This window comes from Mus pahari, chromosome 9 (genome assembly GCF_900095145.1).
Source record: "Mus pahari chromosome 9, PAHARI_EIJ_v1.1, whole genome shotgun sequence".
NCBI lineage: Eukaryota > Metazoa > Chordata > Mammalia > Rodentia > Muridae > Mus > Mus pahari.
The window spans coordinates 13507317-13522138 of record NC_034598.1 but is presented as its reverse complement, the minus strand read 5'-3'; positions in this window follow the sequence as shown (position 1 = coordinate 13522138).

Genomic DNA, 14822 nt, shown 5'->3' with positions numbered 1-14822 from the left:
TCCTGTTGACAGTGTCTTTTGCCTTACAGAAGCTTTGCAATTTTATGAGGTCCCATTTGTCAATTCTTGATTTTACAGCACAAGCCATTGGTGTTCTTTTGAGAAATTTTTTCCCTGTGTCCATATCTTTGAGGCTTTTCCCCACGTTCTCCTCTATCAATTTCAGTGTCTCTGGTTTTATGTGGAGGTCTTTGATCCACTTAGACTTGAGCTTTGTACAAGGAGATAAGAATGGGTCAATTCTCGTTCTTCTACATGATAACCGCCAGTTGTGCCAGCACCATTTGTGGAAAATACTGTCTTTTTTCCACTGGATGGTTTTAGCTCCCTTGTCAAAAATCAAGTGACCATACGTGTGTGGATTCATTTCTGGATCTTCAATTCTATTCCATTGGTCTACATGTCTGTTGTTGTACCAGTACCATACAATTTTATCACATTGGTCTGTAGTACAGGCATGGTGATTCCACCAGAGGTTCTTTTATTTTTGAGGATGGTTTTTGCTATCCTAGGTTTTTTATTATTCCAGATGAATTTGATTTTAACTTAAATTTCAAATATATTTTCTGTATTTATATAATTTATCCCTTCTCTCCTCTCTAACACCTCCATATGTCCAGCTTCCTCTCAAATGTACAGAATGTATAGTATCATTTCAAAAATTATTATTGTTATACACTCATATACAATACCATATATTATGGATATTTGTATGTGTGTGTGTGTATGTGTGTGTGTGTGTGTTTGTGTGTGTGTGTGTATCCATTTAGTGTGGCTCACCTTCTGTCTATATATTATTGGGGCTAAGGACTTGGTCTTGATAAGAAACCAGGAGGCTCACCCATGTGATGGCAGATACTCCCTTGCTCAGAAATCATAATTCTAGCTCTTCATTAAGGAGTTTTCATCTCCATTAATCATTGTCTTCATGGATTTTGCTTACTTTACTCAAAAACATTTTTTCTAGTTCTTTCCAATTGCCTGCAAATTTCATGCTGATACTTTTATTAAAAGACTGAGTAATACTCCATTGTATAAATATACCACATTTTCTTTATCCATACTTCTGTTGAATAACATCAAGGTTTCTTAAATTGTGTGACTATTATGAATAAAGCTGTTGTGGACATAGTCGAACAAGTGTTCTTATAGTAGGAGGAAGCATTCTTTGGGTATATGCCCAGGAGTGTCATACCTGATCTTGAGGTCGATTCATCCCCAATTTTTAAAAAAAGTTTTACATTGGTTTCCATAGTGGCAGTAACAAATTTGTTTTCTCACCAGCCATGGAGGAAGGAATGTTTCCCTTGTCCCATACCCTTGCCAGCATGAGCTGTCACTTGTGATTTTGGTCATAGCTTTTCTGACAGGTGTAAATGAAATCTCACAGTCATGATTTTCATTTCCCTGATTGTTAATGATGCTGAATATTTCTTTAAGTATTTCTCAGTCATTTGAGATTACTTTGTTGAGAACTATGTTTGAAACTATATTCCAGTTTTTAATCATATTATTTGGTTTATAGTATTCTGTTCCTCAAGTTTTGAATATTTTGGATATTATCCCTCTATAGATATTTTTGTAAGTACCTATTCCCATTCTGTAGGCTGCTATTTTGTCCTATTGGCAGTGTCCTTTGCTTACAGAAGCTTTTCAGTTTCTGCATTCTCATTTTTGTTGATCTTAGTATTTGGGCTATCAGTGTTCTGTTTAGGGACATTTTTCACATGCTAATGTGTTCAGGAATATTCCACTCTTCTAACATGTTTATTATGTCTAATTTTATTTTGGGATCATTAATCCACTTGGACTTGTATTTTGAGCAAGGTAACATATATGGATCTATTTGCATTCTTCTATATGCAGACATACAGTTTGACCCAGAAATGTTGTTGGAGATGCTTTCTTTTCTCTATTGTTTATAATCAACTGTCCATAAGTTTGTAGATTGAAGACTCAGTCTTTAGTTTTATTCTTTTGATCAACCTGTTTGATTTATTATAATGTCATGTTATTATTATTATTATTATTATTATTATTATTATTATTATTACTGCTCTGTAGTACAACTTGAAATCAGGGATGGTGATACCTCTAAAAGTTCTTTTATTATTCATTTTGCTATAGCTATCCTGATTTTTGAGTTTATCCATTTGAAGCCATGATTACTATGTTGACCCTACTAAACCATGAGTATTTAAGATTGTTCCATCTTCAAATATCTTCTTAAATTTCTTTCTTCACAGACTTGAAGTTTCTGTCATTTAAGCCTTTCACTTGATTGATTAGAGAAATCCCAAGACATTTTCATTTCTTCAGATTTTTCATTTGTGTGGAGTATAGTTCCTTTAGGTATAAGCTTATGAATTGTTAGCTTTCTTTGTTGTCCTTGTCATGCTCCCATTTTGTATCTGATATTGTTAAATTGGATATTCTTTCCATATCTTTTAGTTAGTTGCAATTAGGTTTTTCTTTTAGTTGATCTAAAAACAAACAACATAAAATAAACAAACCTTCCTGACTTCATTAATTCTTTGTATTTTTCTCATTATTACTATTTTATTCATTTCAGTACTCCTTTTGATTATTAACTGTCCTGTACTTCTCTTAGGTATGTTTGCACTTTTTGTTCTAAAGGTTTAAGGTGTGCTGTTAATTTGCTGAGAAGGGGTTTTGTTTGTTTGTTTGTTTCTATTAATGTAGGTACTTAGTGCTATGAAATTCCGTCTTAATACCACTTTCATTGTGCTTCATAAGTTTGGGTATATTGTGTATTCCTCCTCAAATTATAGAAATTCTTTAATTTCTTTCTTGACTTTTTCAGTCTTGACCCATTTATAATTCAGTAGAGAGTTGTTAATCTCCCTTGACTGTGTAAGATTGCTGTTGTTGGAATTTAGCTCTAATCTGTGGCAATCTGGAAGGATGCACAGGCTATTTCTGTTTTCTTGAATCTGTTGTGAGTTGCTTTACGTCTGAATATGTGGTCAACTCTGGAAAACATTCTGTGAGGTGCTGAGAAGGAAGTATGTTATTATGTATTTGGGTAAAATTTTCTGTAGATAACTGTTATGTCCAGTTACTTTATAGTTTCTGTTAGGTTTGAATGACCTATCTGATGGTGAGAATAGGATATTGAAATCTACCACTTCCAATGTGTGAGGGTCTACCAGCAACCTAAGCTTTCATATCATTTTCTTTGCAAATGTGGGTGTCTTGTAATTGAGGCATAATTTTAAAATCTGAAAATTCGTCTTGGTTCACTTTTTCCTCAATAAAAATGAAGTGTCAGTCCCTTGATTAATTTTATTTCAAGTACATTTTGTTGGATATTAGAATTGCTACACCAGCTTGCTATTTATGACAATTTGCTTGGAAAATCTTTTTCCAATCTTTTACTCTGAGAAAATGTCTATCTTTGATGTTGAAGTTTGGTTCGTGTATGCCTCATAAGGATAGATCCTGTTTTTGCATTCATTCTTTAGCCTGTGTCTTTTAGTGTGAACTGCATTCCATTGATTTGATTGATATCAATAACCAGTAATTGTTGATTCCTATTACTTTGCTGGTGTTAGTATTGGTGTGGTTTCCATCTCTCTCTTTTTGTCTCTCTTTATGTCTCTGTCTCTCTCTGTCTTTCTCTTTGTCACTCTGTCTCTCTCTCTTTCTCTCTCACTATCTCATTCTCTTGCTCTTGCTCTCTATCTGGTGTGTGTGTGTGTGTGTGTGTGTGTGTGTGTGTGTGTGTGTGTGTGTGTGTGCTTCCATTATTTTAGTTTTCTGGAGTGAAATTATTTATTTTTTATATTTTATTGGGTGTAGTTAACATCCTTAGGTTAGAGTTTTCCTTCTACCTCCCTCTGTATGGCAGTGTTTGTAGATAGATACTGTTAAATTTGATATTATCATGGTATATGTTGTTTTCTCCATCTATTGTAATTGAAAGATTTGTAGTATTTATTAATCTGCACGGACATTTCTGGTCTCTTAGAGTCTGCAGGACATCTATCCAGGACATTTTGGCTTTTAAATTCTCCACTGAGATGTCAGGTATAATTCTAATATACATTTATATGTACCATGGCCTTCTTCTCTTACAACTTTTAATATTATTTCTTTGTTCTCTATGTTTAGTGTTTTGATTATTAGGTGGAAGAAGACTTTCCTTTATGGTCTATTATCTATTTATTATCTATTTGGTGTTTTGTATGTTTGCAGGATGGTTTTGTGTGTCAATGTGACACAAGCTGGAGTTATCACAGAGAAAGAAGCCTCCCTTGAGGAAATGCCTCCATGAGAACCAGCAGGGAGGCATTTTCTTAATTAGTGATAAAGGGTGGGAGGGTCCGGCCCATTGTAGGTAGTGCCATTCCTGGGTTGGTAGTACTGGGTTCTAGAAGAAAGCAAACTGAGTAAGCCAGTGTAAGCGATTCAGTAAGCAGCACCCCTCCATGGCCTCTTCATCAGCTTCTCCCTCCAAGCCCATGGCATGTGTACGTTCCTTTACATTTACATTTCAAATGTTATCCCCAAAGTCCTCTATATCCTCCCTCTACCCTGCTCCCCAACCCACTCACTCCTGCTTCCAGGCCCTGGCATTCCCCTGTACTGGATCATATGATATTCACAAGACCAAGGGCCTCTCCTCCCATTGATGGCCAACGAGGCCATCCTTTGCTACATAGCTGTGCTAGAGACACGAGCTCTGGAAGTACTGGTTAGTTCATATTGTTGTTCCTCCTATAGGGGTGCAGACCCCTTTAGCTCCTTGGGTACTTTCTCTAGCTCCTTCATTAGGGGCCCAGTGTTCCATCCAATAGATGCCTGTGAGCATCTACTTCTGTATTTACCAGGCACTGGCATAACCTCCCAAGACAGAGCTATATCAGGATCCTGTCAGCAAAATATTTCTGGCATATGCAATAGTGTCTGAGTTTGGTGGTTGTATATGGCATGGATCCTTGAGTAGGGCAGTCTCTGGATGGTCCTTACTTCCATCTCAGCTCTGTACTTTTTCTCTGTAACTCCATCCGTGGGTATTTTGTTCTCCATTCTAAGAAGGAACAAAGTATCCACACTTTAGTCTTCCTTCTTCTTGAGTTACATGTATTTTGCAAATTTTATCTTGGGTATTCTAAGTTTCTGGGCTAATATCTGTTTATCAGTTAGTACACATTATTACTTGGGTTTTTTATATGTAATTTTTGAGTTCTTTTTATATTTTGTATGCTAGTCCTCTATCACTTATGGAATTTCTTTTAAAAAACCTTTTCCTATTGTATAGTCTTCCAATTTGTCTAACTGATGATGATCTTTGCCCCATAGAAGGTTTTTTTATTTCAGGAGATCCCATTTTTTAATTGTTGATCTTAAGGCCTGTCCTATTGGTATTCTGTTCTGAAAGTCTTCTGTGCCAAGAAGTTCAAGGCTATTCACCACTTCCTTATATATCAGGTTCAGTGCATCTATTTTTGTTTGGTTTGGTTTGGTTTGGTTTGGTTTGGATTAGTTTGGTTTCATTTCCTTTGGTTAGTTTTGCAGTATTTAATCTACATGGACTTGAATTTCGTAAAGGGTGGTGATTATAAATTTATTGATCTTCTTCTCCATGCCGAAATCTAACACGGCCAACAGATTTGTTGAAGATTCTTTTTCCTTCATCATGTTTTTCTGGCTACTTGATCAAAGTCAGATGTTTGTAGATATTTAGATTTTTGTCTAAATCGCCAATACAATTTCATTGTTCAGTATTTCTCATTTTATGCCAATACCTGTGATTTTTATTACTATGCTTCTGTAATAAATTAGGAAATAAAGAATGAAGAAATCTCTAGCAGTTCTTTATTGTTCCTGATTGTTTTAGCTATCCTCAGCTTTGTTTGTTTGTTGTTATTTTATGTAAAGTTGAAATTTTTTTTCCTTTCAATGTCTGTAAATAATCCTGTTGGAATACCAAGGTAGGAATGCATTCAATATGCAGATTGATATTGGTAATAGCCATTATTACTGTGAATCCTACTGATCCATGAGCAGGCGAGATATTTCCTTCTTCTAACATCTTCTGAGATCAATAGCACAAGTAATAGAACATGCTGCCAATGATATGGAATAAGGAGAACACTCATTTGTTGCTGATGGGAGTGTTAACTTGTTCTACCACTATAGAAATTAATATGGTGTTTTACCAGAAGTTCAGTAATCATTCAACCTAAAAATCTCTGCTGTGCATATAGACAAAGGATGCTCCATCCTGCCACAAAATCTGTTGCTCATCTAAGTTCATTGGTGTATTTGCTGCATGGGTCATAATATTTAGAAACTGGATACAATGTAGCTATTCCTCAACAGAAGAATGGATGAAGATAACAATGAATTATTACTCATTGATTTAAAAAAATTAAAATTTTCCCTGTGCCCATATCTTTGAGGCTTTTCCCCACTTATATGTAGATTTTATATTAGATATTAAATAAATGATAAACAAGCTACAGTCTATAAACTCAAAGAGGTTATGTATAGAGGAATGTCTAGTATTGACGTATGGACATCCCTCAAGGGGAAAAACAGATTTTATAGATAGTCTGAGGGAAGGAAGTGAATGAATGTTCACATTATTCCACATCATGTACTATCACTTGCATTATTGATCTTAGAAAATGTTAGCCGGGCGTGGTGGCGCACGCCTTTAATCCCAGCACTCGGGAGGCAGAGGCAGGTGGATTTCTGAGTTCGAGGCCAGCCTGGTCTACAGAGTGAGTTCCAGGACAGCCAGGGCTACACAGAGAAACCCTGTCTCGAAAAACAAACAAACAAACAAACAAAAAACAAAAAAACAAAAAAAAAAGAAAATGTTAAAAGAAGGAAAGATCTCCCATGTTCATGGATCAGTAGAATTCACAATAATCCTTCTGATTACTGGAACAGGAGTGTCAGATGATGAGTGGAACAGGAAATAGATTAGAGAGGAAAGACAAGTGGATTTAAGTATATGAGGAATGGATGATACATAAATCTACTGCAGAGGAAACTTGTTAAAATATATTAAGGCAATTCTAATGAGGTCTTTTAATAATGGGGGATTTGATATCTCAACTGTCCATCTCTTTGTACCAAATGAGGCTTTCATCAGCAGCACTGGGTTGCATTTAACTGAGTTATTGCCCATGTATGTCACATGTTAACTCCCAAACAACCTATGATGTTGCTCAGATACTTCTTCCTCTAAACAAATTGAAGGATGGGGGCCTACTTCTGAAGACAACACTAGTAAAAATTATTGATCATGAAGAAGTTCTACTGCACCTACATGGAATACGCATATCTATGTTCTACTGTCTTTGGTTCAGAAATTTACCCTGCAGGCTACCAACAATGGAACATAAACACCACTCCAGCCAAGAGACTTTGAGCTACAATATGTGCTGTCTGCAAGATATACTGAGGCACTAGTGTTGTAAAGTTTGTGGAAGTAGCAAATCAATGTCTGATGTTCAGTAAGTCGCACTCCATAAGTAAAGGCCTTTGTATAAACAAGGACCAGAGATTGAATAACCCAGCAGTCTTGGGTACAACTAAACCTTACTGGATAGGTCAGTACCTTATATAGTCATCAACAGTGAAGCTTCCTCCAGTAGTAGATGGGAAAAGGTTAAGAGAGCCACAGCCAGACACTCCACCAAATCAGAGTCCTCAGAACACAAATCTCTAAATGTGACATCTCCATCAAATACTGCCCCTTAGAGATCAGGAAACCGAACACAAGAGGAAGCTGGATGTAAGAGTCAAAGGATATGATTGACATCAAAAAAAAAAAAAAAAAAAAAAAAAAAGACACTATGAATCAACTAAGCCAGCCACATGTGACCTCACAGAAACTGAAGCAGCAAGTATTGTGCCTGTAGGAGGCGCCATATGTTTTGCTGTGTGTGTAGCACAGCTTAATATTTTCATGGGACTCCTATGTGTGAGAACAAGGTGATCTCTGATTTGCATGCCTGAACTTCAGCATCAGTTCCTTTTATGGCCTTCCTAGTCTCATTCCAACATGATTGTTTTTGTTTTATCCTCATATTTTATTTTGTCATGCTTGCTTAGCCTGCATATCACATTATATAAAAATTAGGATGAAAGGAATTTTCCTTTCCAACTTCCAATTCACTTATTTATATATGGAATCAAATTGTTTGGTATCTTCAACAGTAGGGACCATCCCTGGATTTTGGATAACATAGAGAACAGCAAGAGCTTGTACCACCTTGTATGCCTCTGGGTTCTTCATAAATGATAACTTAAAGAAAGGTAATCATTGTCTTTAACCAGATAAAGCATTGACCACTCATGTGGGATATCTGTTTTCAAATCATTTTTTAAAAAGTTGTATCATGAATTGGCTTGTAACTACTGTGTTTTCAGAAGACATTGTCATGTATCCTTGAATTGGATTAACCTTCCCACTATACTCTTCAATTTGCCCATATCCCTATGTTAATCCCCAGAAAGAAAATCATTTTGTTTCTATTGAATCATTAAGAGGAGTTAAATAAAAACATTGTAAAATAAGAAACTAAATCTTGTCACAATTATGAAATCATTATTGATTAGAATTCCAATTAAAAGACCATCTCAACCCTTCTGATTTCTGTCTACACCCTGGAGCTGACCCTGTGTCACATCTCCATACTCAACTCCTGCCAGGAGAGACCTACTGTCCCCAGAGTACTGACACACCTGAGAGTACAGGTAAGACCACCACTTCTGCACAAATTCCTGGCCCAAGAGGAAACTGCCCATATCCCTCAAAACACAGGAACCAAGGAAAAGCCGGGGACAGGATACTTCCAGTTTCTGTCTGAATCCCAGAGCTGACCCTGTGCAACAGCTCTCCATAACCAAATTCCTCCCAGAAAAGAAAAATGGTCTCCCAGGAGTGCAGACATACAGGCTTATAGGAGGTAAAAGCCACAGTCAGAGTCAGCAAGATCAGCTAACACCAGAAATAGACAAATGGCAAGAGGCTAAGGCAAGAACATAAGCAAAAGAAACAAAGGGTACTTGGCATCATCAGAACCCAGTTTTCCCACCACAGTGAGCCCTGGATACCCCAACTCACCATGAAAGAAAAACTCTTATTTAAATCACATAGCTCCCTTAAAGAAATATAGGAGAACACAGGTAAACATGTAGAAGCACTTAAAGAGGAAAAGCACACACATGAACACACAAACACACACACACACACACACACACACACAATTTCTTAAAGAATTATAAACAAACCACAACCAAAGAGGTGAAGGAATTGAACAAAACCATCCAGGATCTAAAAATGTAAATAGAAACAATATAGAAATCACCAAGAGAGAAAAGTGTGGAGATAGAAAACCTAGGAAAGAGATCAGCAGTAATAGATACAAACATCAGCAACAGAATACAAAAGAAAGAAGAGAGAACTACAGATTGCAGAAGATACTACAGAAAACGACGATTCAACCATCAAAGAAAATGCAAAATGCAAGAAGATCCTAACACAAAACATCCAGGAAACCTAAGACCAAACCTAAGGATAATAGGTATAGAAGAGAGTGAAGAGTCCCAAATTAAAGGGCAAGTAAATATCTTCAACAAAATTATAGAAGAAAACTTCCTTAAGCTAAAGAAAGTGATGCCCAGGAACATACAAGAAGCTTACAGAACTCCAAATAGATTAGACCTGGAAAGAATTACCTCCTATCACATAATAGTCAAAACACTAAATTCACAAAACAAAGAATATTAAAACAGTAAGGGAAAAGGGTCGAGTAACATATAAAGGCAGACTTATCAGAATTATATCAGACTTCTCACCAGAGACTATGAAAGCCACAAGATCCTGGGAAGATCTTATACAGATCCTAAGGGAGTACTAATGCCAGCCCAGGATACTATATCCAGAAAAACTCCCAATTACCATAGATAGAGAAACTAAGATATTCCATGACAAACCCAAATTTACACATTATTGTTCCATGAATCCAATACTACAAAAGATAATAGATGGAAACTCCTACACACAAGGAGGGAAACTACACCCTAGAAAAAGCATAAAGTAATCTTTCAACAATTCAAAATAAGACAGCCACAAAAACAAATTCCATAGCCAACAACAAAAATAACAGGAAGCAACAATCACTGTTCCTTAATGTTTCTTAACATCAACGGACTCAATTCCCTAATTAAAAAAAACTTAGACTAAGAGACTGAACACATAAACAGGACCCAGAATTTTGCTGCAAATAGGAAACACACTTCAGTGACAAAGACAGACACTACCTCAGAGTGAAAGTCTAGAAAACAATTTTCCAAGTAAATGGTCTCAAGAAACAAAGTGGGGTAGCCATTCTAATATCAAATAAAATTGACCTTCAACCAAAAGTTATCAAAAAATGATAAGGACGGACACTTCATACTCATCAAATGGAAAATTACCCAAGATATACTCTCAATTCTGAAACATCTATGCTCCAAATGCAAGGACACCCACATTCATAAAGCTCAAAGAACACATTGCACCTCACACAATAATAATAGGAGACTTCAACATCCTACTCTCAGCAATGGACAGATCATGGAAACAGAAACTAAACAGAGACACAATGAAATTAACAGAAGTTATGAAACATTCTAGATGTCCCTCAACAGAGTCATGGATACAGAAAATGTGGTACATTTAGACAATGGAATACTACTCAGTTAAAAGAATGACTTCATGAAACTCACAGGCAAATGGATGAATCTAGAAAATATCATCCTGAATGATGTAACTCAGTCACAAAAAAACACACATGATATGCACTCACTGATAAGTGGATATTAGGCAAAGAGTGTACAATTCACAGACTGCATGAAGCTCAAGAGGAAGCAAGACTGAAGAGTGGATAACTCAGTCCTACTTATAAGGGGGAAAAATTAATCAAGGGAAGTAGAGGGTGGGTGGGACTTGGGAGGAAGAAAAGAGAGGGAGGGGAAAAAGAGGGGAAGAATCAGATATAGGAGATATACAGAGCGTTAGGAAATTAAACAGGTATGTAGCAATAGGGGATATGGAACTGGGGATAGCAACCACAAACTCCCAGATGTCAGAAAAGCAAGATCATCCCAGGACCCTACAGGGATGACATTAGTTGTAATACCCCACAAAGAGGAGGGAGAACTTGTGGAGACCATATCCAGAGGTTAGGTATGGTCCCCTGATTGAGGGATGGGGTCACCCTCCCATCTCCAAAATTTTAACCCAGAATTGCTCCTGTCTAAAGGAAATACAGGGAAAAAGTGAATCAGAAACTGAAGGAAAGGCTATCTATAAACTGCCCCACCTGGGAATCCATCCCACATGCAGATACCTAACTCGGACACTATTGTGGATGCCTAGAAGTGCTTGCTGACAAGAGTCTGGTATACCTGTCCCATGAGAGGCTCTGCCACATACTGACAAATAGAGATGCAAAGTCTCACAGCCAACCATCAAACAGAGCATGGTAACCCCAATGGAGGAGTTAGGGGAAGGACAGAAGGATCTGAAGGGGACTTATCTGGCATCAGTGGGAAGGGATGCCTTTGGTGTTGTGAAGGCTTGTTGCCCCAGGTTAGAGGAAGGCTAGGGCAGTGAGGTGGGTGTGGATTGATGGGGAAGCACCCTCATAGAAGTAAGGTAATGGGGGATGGGAAATGGGGTTTATAAAGTGAAAACTGGAAAGTGAGATAACTTTTGAAATGTAAAGAGATAAAATATACAATTTTTATTTTTTATTAGATATTTTCTTCATTTACATTTCAAATGCTATCCTGAAAGTCCCCTATACCTTCCCCACACCCTGCTCTCCAACCCAACTACACCCACTTCCTGGCCCTGGCATTCCCCTGTACTGGGGCATATGATTTTCGAAAGACCAAGGGCCTCTCCTCCCATTGGTGGAAAAGTCCATCTTAACCTATTCAAGACACAATGTAAAAGAAGAGTCAGTTGTTAGAGGAGTACATTTCTCATTTTCTAGTAAAATTTTCTCTAATGTTGATTTTTTTCATACATAGATATAAAGCTTAATTGTTAACAATTTCTCTTCAATACATCTATCAGCCCTGAGCAAAACAAAAATAACTGTCTGATAATTAAAGAAAAACATCAAGAAATCTCACAATATATCACACACATTGTTTCAAATGGAATGTTTCAAACAATTGATTTACTTAATGTAAATGCAGGAGTATTCAAGAAATAGTACAATGTTCTTAAAACTTAAGTCAATCAGAAAAATTTCAGATTTGAAGAAAATCATGTCCTAGCAAATTAAGTAATTAAGGAAATCAAGCAAATAAGCCATTATTGTTTTATCAGTAAAATCAGACAAAGAGTAGTAAAGTGAAATTGATTTTACATGTTTTACTGAAATAAAAGAAATAACCAAATGAAGTAATTAAGGAAAAAACTACAGTTGGAATAAGACAACTGTGGAAAGAGACAAAGTTGAGAACAGATCAATATATTTCTTCAGGCTAAAAAGAGGAATAATGACAGAAATTCTTTAGCTTACAGTATCTTAGCCATTTGAGGGGTTGTATATCACCCTAATACAATTAAAAACTCCCTAAAATATTTACATGTATGAAAGAGATCTATATGAAATTGCCAAATACCAGTGAAAATCTAGCCCCATCTAGACATTTCTCATCATGAAATGAAGCATCAAGTACTGAGAATAGGTTTCATAGAATAGATTTGTTAAAGAAGATGCCCAAACAACACAGGCGTCCAGGTTATCAGTTGCTCACATTAAAATTGATGGGAAAGCCCAGTTCCTGAATACATTTCCTATACAATTCATTAAACATGGACAAGTCAATTGGATGTCTAACTAGAGCTGTCTACCTTTACTGTATGTACTTGTATGTGAAGGTTGTCTGCATGCAACCAAGGAAGAAAGGTGAACAGAGACTCAGCTAATAAATAAATAAATAAATAAATAAATAAATAAATAAATAAATAAATAAATAACAAAAAATAAAAAAACAAAACAAAAACAACAACAAAACAAAACAAAACAAAAACCCTGCCTCCATAATGCAGTGGGACTATTGGGGAATAAAGACTGTGGGATTTAAGGTTCTGTCTCAGAGAGACAGAACTCATTTCTGACACTGATTAAAATGGCCAAGAACCTGAGAACAGAAAGGCCAGTTACCCAGTGGAAAATTAAATACTGCTAATTAAAGAATGTAGTCATAAAATGACTACCAATCACATTCTGTTATTCTTTTTTTTAAATGTTTTTTATTTGATATTTTCTTTATTTACATTTCAAATGCTATCCCAAGAGTTCCCTATACCCTCCACCCATCCCTGCTCCACTACCCACCCACGCCCACTTCTTGGCCCTGGCATTCCCCTGTGCTGGGTCATATAAAGTTTGCAAGACCGAGGGGCCTCTTCCCAATGATGGCCGATTATTAGGACATCTTCTGCTACATATGCACCTAGAGACACGAGCTCAGGGGGTACTGGTTAGTTCGTATTGTTGTTCCACCTATAGGGTTGCAGCCCCCTTCAGCTCCTTGGGCACTTTCTCTAGCTCCTCCATCGGGGGCCCTGTGTTCCATCCAATAGCTGACTGTGAGCATCCACTTCTGTGTTTGCCAGGCACTGGCATAGCCTCACAAGAGGCTGCTATATCATTAGAATAAGGAACAAAATACCCACAAAAGGATATAAGTACAGAGACAAAATTTAGAGCTAAGATGAAAGGATGGACTATCCAGAGACATTCTGTTATTCTTAAAGAACAATGGTTTGCCCAGTGACCAAGAAACTTCCTCTTCCAGCAGATGGGAACAAACACAGAAACCACCAGCAAGACAGTGTGCAAAGAGTGAGATTCCTTGGAATTCTCTGTCCTAACAGTGGATTAAATTTCTTACCTCAAGGACAGTGATTCTTTCAGAAGTTCTTTTATTGTTGAGAATAGTTTTGGGTATCCTGGGTTTTTTGTTTTTCCATATGAAGGTAAGAATTGCTCTTTCCCTGTCTGTGACCAATTCTGTTGGGAATTTGATAGAGATTGCATTGAATCTGTTGTTTGCTTTGGTAAGATGGGCATTTCAACTATGTTAGTCTTACCAATCCATAAGCATGGGAGATATTTCCATCTTCTGAGGTATCCTTTGATTTTTTTTGGGGGGGGGGGGGCTGGGATTTGAAGTTCTTGTCATCCAGATCTTTCACATGCTTGGTAACATATTTTATATTGTTTGTGGCTATCGAGGAGGGTGCTGTTTCCCTAATTTCTTTCTCAGCCTGCTTATAATTTTTTGTAATGGAAAGCTACTGATTTGCTTGAATTAATTTTGTATCCTTCCACTTAGCTGAAGTTGTTCATCATCTGTAGGAGTTCTCTGGTAGACTTTTGGGGGTAACTTATGAATACTATCATATCAACTGCAAATAGTGCTACTCATGAACATATATGTGCTCTATCATATTTATAGCAGCCATATTTGTGACAGCCAGAAGCTGGAAACAACACAGATGTTCCTCAACTGAAGAATGATTTTGTTTATTATTTATTTTTTCTTTTAAACCTGACCAGAAAATAGTTTTGTTTGTTTCTTTATTTTTTTTTTCAGAAAAAAATGTAAGCTCTGGAAATTAAACTGGAGATAGTCATCAATATCTCCAGCTGTGATTATTAAGAAAGTATAAAAATGAATAATCAATTGTTTTTTAGAAGGAGAAGCCATTGTTTGCATTAACCTATAGAAAGGTGACTACATGCTGCTAGTCCATTGGGAATTGG